Source organism: Lolium perenne, chromosome 7 (genome assembly GCF_019359855.2).
Source record: "Lolium perenne isolate Kyuss_39 chromosome 7, Kyuss_2.0, whole genome shotgun sequence".
Classification (NCBI taxonomy): domain Eukaryota; kingdom Viridiplantae; phylum Streptophyta; class Magnoliopsida; order Poales; family Poaceae; genus Lolium; species Lolium perenne.
Window position 1 is genome coordinate 113,085,684 of NC_067250.2, and position 6,000 is coordinate 113,091,683.

Genomic DNA, 6,000 nt, shown 5'->3' on the forward strand with positions numbered 1-6,000 from the left:
GAAATCGCCCCCGCAAGCCTGCAGTGTCGGGAGGAAGACGAAGGCCCAGCACCGTCGGATCGTCATCCGACGATCTGCGCGCCCCGCGCGCGGGCGACGTGCATGCGCCATGCACGCACGGCCCGGGCAGCAGCTGGGCCGGCCCAACTTCTTCCCGCCCCCGTTTGAATTCAAATTTTGTTTAATTCTTTTTCATTTAAATTGCTATCAGATGCTTTGCTAGAAATCAAATATCTCCAAATCTACTTGGCCATTTTTAGTGAATTTTATATGGTTGGAAAGCCTGTGAAATTATCTATCCAATGCCACTGGATTCAAACCAATAGCTATTGTAGAATTAAAGTAGCAAAATAAACAAGACATAGACTTTTCTGACTTAGAATAATTATTAAAAATCAACCCTTTTGAATTTTGAGGTGATTCCACCTCTCATAATTCACATTTCACAAACTCTAATTGTTTATGTAAAAATATGCTATGGGTTCTGTACATGATCATGGGCTAGAAGCAAAATATTGGCTATGTAGTCAATACTAGTCCATTTAAACTATATCCAAATTTTAGAATTTAAATCTATGAGGTGTAGCACCTCATTTAAATCCTTTCTCAAGTGATATGAAGTAATGTGTTGACCTTTATTTACTTAGGCTCATACTTGCTCACTTGTAGAAATTAAATCATAATAGTATTTCATTTGCAATAGTTATTTAAATCACATGAGATGATGAATATCATTTAAATCATTTTTCTCAAATGATAAGTGTGAAGTGTTGACCTTGGTCAACATGTGATCACCCCTGGTTATTTGAAAAGATTAAATCTTAAGAAGAATTCAATGAGAGGAAATTATTCCTCCAAACCAAAGAGAAACCCTAACTTCAATGTTCAATAAGAGGAAATTATTCTCCTATTATTAAATAAGGAAACCCTAGCTTAATGTGTGAATAGATGTTAAGTAATGATGCTAGATCCATTGTGTGAGCCATTAAGGCTAATTAAGACTACTTAAGTGTTGTTTGGTGATTGTATCCTCGTATTCGTTTATAGACGCTAGTACCGGAGACTATCAAGAAGAAGAGGTCTTCTACCAAGAGGAAGGGCAAGAAAACTTTGATCACATCACCAATCAAGGCAAGCTATTACCAATGCAAGCTAGACTAATGCAAACTATTTTGGTTGCAAGTTATATTCTTGCAAAGTGCAAAGCTCTACAAGAGCAAGGCACCATTACATTTTACTTTATGAACCTATCCCAAGTTTTTACTTTACAAGCTTTACTTGATTTTATTTATCAAAGTTACTTTTTGAATTATGATTCACTTGGTTGAATTATAGAGTAGTACAAGAGAATCACCCTTAGCCTAGCAAGCTCCAAGATACTTAGCACCCCTCATAACTAGTGGCTAGTGCTCAATATTAAAAGTGACTACTCTAGTTGGGAACTTGTGATTTGAAATGACTTTGAAAACCTTGGAATGATGAGTCATTCTAGTGAGAGATTTTGAAGGTGAATATGACTGGTGAATGACTTGGTGAATTTTACCAAAACTGATGGTTGGGTTCGGATGCGATACCATTCCAATTTTACAAGTACCCCCACAATACCTGAATCTGGGTAAGGCTTAGCTGGAAACTTATGTATGTTAGTATGGGTTCCCTCTAAACAAGCGTCATAGGGGTTATGCCGAGGCTGCCTCCGTACTGGTGAAGTGATGCGAAATGACGTGAAATGAGGTGAATGTCCGGCCCAAGCCTGCGTGCGCTCCCTGTGCCGACCGCGTGTCTTCACTGGGAGGCCAAGCTCATGGGGAGAGGTGCCCATACTAGAGTATGTAAATGAAAGGTTAGGATTGGTAGTTCGCGTACTGCGTACGATAAATCAGGGCCAGTTACCCCTGACGAACTATTGCAATTGTTGTGGCACAAGTGTACAACCTCTGCAGAGTTTAACCTATTCGAATAGCCGCGTCCGCGGTTATGGACAGTTGGAAAGGCCATACTGTTCCGTCATCAGAACTTTTCTAAAAATATGAATGGTGACTTGTGATTTGAATTGAAAGGTGACTTTGACTTTGAATCACAACTGAGTTGTGGGAATGACACTAATTTTCCCACTTGAGTAAGTTAGTCAAATGAAGAGGTTTTGATTATTAAAGTGTTTATGAAATAAAACTGGCTTTATGCAAATGAAACTAGAGCTTAGAACCCCCTTACTATAGTTGATAGTTCTTGCCTTAGTATTAGTTTGCGAGTACTTTAAAGTACTCATGGCTGTGTCCCTGGCTATTCAAATGGCCAGACTATGAAGACGAGTACCAGAACCCGGAAGAAGGACAGCAGGACGTCTACGACAACTAGGATCACTCCTGACGTCAACAGTTGCCTGTGGAATAGATGGACTACTACTCCGCTACTTTCGCTTCCGCTATGTGTTATGTAATGAATAAATAGAACTTCTATTATTGTAATGAGACTGGATCATGTGATCCTTTATTTGTAAGACGATTATGGTATGTAACGAATGATGTGTTGTGATATCAATCTATTATGTCTCGCAAAAACAATATTCCTGGGATTGCGATGAATGGCATAATAGGCATCTGGAATTAAAAATCCGGGTGTTGACAATAGTGCTATTCCCGGGATCACTGATAGCACACACATTACAAAATATAGTAATCATTGCAATAGTATCAAATTACTACATCGTTGATCCAGTGGGTACAATAAAACCTTACAATTTGCATAGTCACATGGACTAGCTCAGAATAAACACAGCGGAAAGTAAATCATCAATGAGCCTTCATCATCTTCATGTGCCACAGGCAGTCATGTTGGAATGTAGACTCGAGATCCTACCACGTACTTCTCCTCAGAAAATCCTGCACGTTTGAATATGCAGCCCCACGAATGGAGGTCAGTACAATGATGTACTGGCAAATGACACTTATATGGTGGCAGTTTTGGGCATGACCATCTACATGATATTTGGCAAGTGGAGTTTAGGCAAATTTGCATAAAGCCAATTTTATCCTATATTTTATTTAAAACGAAACATTTTGAAATCTTTGAATGACATTATGAAATCACACCATGGTTAAATCCTCCATGGGTTTTAGAATAATCACATGGTTACATCTCCCATGAGTTTTTCAAGGTTGATACAAAATTTTAAATACATTCAGAAAACAATGATGAGATTCTTCCGTACATTCCTTGCCTAGAAAGCTCAAATTGTCCGTAACCGGGGACACGGCTAAGATCTTAGGTTTAACTCTCGAGAGGTTGTGCACTTTCACCTTACGACCCACCCTTCCCAAGAGAAGAATGAGACAAGATCTTTCAGAAGAAGAATTCAACCATACAAACTAGACCCGTTCCCTTGGCCGTCACCTCCACCCACTGTCTAGCCACAAGTTGAACCCTCACAACTTACTTAATCCCGGCAGAGCCCATAATACCATAAGGATGCACTGGAAGCTATCTAAAACATGGACGACATGGTAATTTCTTTAATCCTGGGTGGCCAACCACAAGTGGAACTCACAAGCTTAAAACCCCTCACAGGTAGTAAACCCCCACACGATCCCCTGGTGAAAACCAGGTGTGCAGTCAAAAGCGACCACTCTACAACATGCGAACTCTCAGGGATTCACCACTTCAGCCAACTAGGGGCGTGGACTTCACCACTTCAGCCTACTAGGGGCGTGGACCTGAGCAGCCGCCCACTACTCAAACAATCCACCCAGGTGATTCATTAGGGTTGTTAATTTTCACTTTTCAAACCAACACAATCGAAACAATGAAACAACATTTGGCATTTGATGTTGCAGAGCAGAAATAAAGTATTCCTAGCAATAGGTTCAGGAGTAGCTACACACTACTAGGGTTTGCTAAGCACAGCATAATACTTTTCTTTTGAAAACAAAACCTACCATGCATACTAGTTTCAAAACTCTAATGCATAATTAAATTAAGTAGGATTTGAGTGTCACTTGCCTTTTTGGTAGTCGAAGCGCGTTCACTTCTCTTAATCAAAATACGTTACTCTCCGTACAACTATAACATAGAATATAGCACAACATAAACACACCATTCAACAACAACAACAAAAATAAACAAACATTCGATATGAACAATCATAGACATGCATGCATGCTATGCACCAATTACTTTCACCAGATAAGTAGTGTGTAAGTGTTGTATTAGGTGTTCTCTGATATGTGCAATGTTAATAAAGTATTCTGGACATTTAATTTGATTTAGAAAAACCATTAATCGAGTATCAACTTAACATATACAACCTTATTAATTAGCTACTGCAAGCATTATGTGTTGTAAAAATATGAATTTGACCTCCCTGGATAGGCTACACTAGTACAAGATTAGACCAATTGGAATTATTCAAAAATAATTTATAGAGTTTGAATTATCTTCGAATTAATGATTCGGATAGATTTTACTAAAGCAAGTTTGTGCATGTATCAAGGTTGTACAATTCTTATTCCATGTTGTAGTACATGATCTGAGGATTCCAGAAAGTACAAATTTGTTAAATTTGGACCTGTAGATTATTTGATACAATTTTTATAGTGAAAAAGGATTAATTAAATCATTTAAATTATGATTCGAAAACTAATACATAACATATATAGTATTCGTGCATATTTGGATTCTACATGTTATAAGCTTTCCAAAGATATAAAATTTGCAAATTTTGGACCTCTAAATGATTTTATAATGAATTTCTAAGTTGGACATATAATCTGATATTTAAATTTAAAACGAGTTTGACCGAGTTTGACTGAGACGCTGACTGTACTGATGACTGTATAGTTGACTGCTGACTGTACAGTTGACTGCTGACTGTACCACTGACTGTACTGTGACTGTACCGTTGACTGTAGTTTGACTTTGACCAGACTGAGTTGACTATGCTGATGTCATGATGATGTCATAAAGTTGACAGAAAAATTTGCTCAGATGGAAAAACTTTCTACATCAAAGTTGTATAGAATTAATAGATCTATCTAACGCACAAATTACTTTTTACAACGAAATAATGAGTTTGACAAGATCTGGGTTATACCGTATAAGATCTGAATTTTGTAACATCATTTTCTCCTTGCTCGGTGAACGAAACAAGGTGAAACTTGCGGCAATTGAAAGATCTTGACGAGAGGAACAACTTCCGTGTTGAAGTCATGACGATTCGAGATCGTTTTGAAATTCAATTTGGCTCCGGTTGACTCGAAATAGATCTGTAGATGAGCGACAAATTGATACTTCAAATCGAAAAACTTTCAACATGAAAGTTGTAGAGGATGATCAGATCTACATACTCACCAAAGGAATTTGGATTTCGTGAAACGAGCACGAACTAATTGAAGATTCCTTTTGTCAGACCTGACGCCTTGCGATGGGAAATTATCCGTGTATGGTGGACGAAAAGAGATGAGATTGGTCGGGATTGAAAGATCTCGACGAGATCTACAACTTTCGTGTAGAGCCCGAAGCGATTTGAAGTGGTTTAGGGGTCAAAGCAGCGAGTTAAGATTTCGTTGATCTATGGTTTCGAGAAGAGAAAAGGGAAAACGAAACTGCGACGTGGTGATGGTTTTATATAGGTCATAGGTCGGTGGAAAAGATGGGTCTCGAAATTAGAAACGCGTAGAAACAAACGGATCTAAAATCGGAGTTGTGTAACTCAAAAAAAAGTTGATTTAAGTGAAGATAAGTTTTACGGATCGATCGATCGTGGCTGCCAGTCGGTCCGGCTGGCCCTGCCTGCTGGGCCGGTCGGCCGGGTGGCCGGCCCGTTTTGTTTTTTTTTTCTTTTTCTTTTCTCTATTACTTGTTTCTTTTATAAAATGAGTTTCATAATTTTGATTTGAGTGAAACGAAATTCTACGAGTTTGTAAAATTATATTATTCAGTATAGGATAATAAACGGATTTAAATTTTATAAATTTTTATTTATATCATTTTATTACTACTATA

The 6,000-nt window shown here is 38.2% G+C and overlaps 1 long non-coding RNA gene across 1 annotated transcript; it reads right to left on the minus strand.

Moving 5' to 3' along the window:
- Window positions 1–2,613: 2,613 nt before the first annotated feature.
- Window positions 2,614–5,604, minus strand: LOC127315035 (uncharacterized). The gene is made up of 4 exons (XR_007860059.2): window positions 5,347–5,604; window positions 5,090–5,261; window positions 4,000–4,059; window positions 2,614–2,882 (listed from the first exon to the last, which is right to left on the minus strand). It is a non-coding gene; the product is annotated as an uncharacterized lncRNA (long non-coding RNA).
- Window positions 5,605–6,000: the final 396 nt, after the last annotated feature.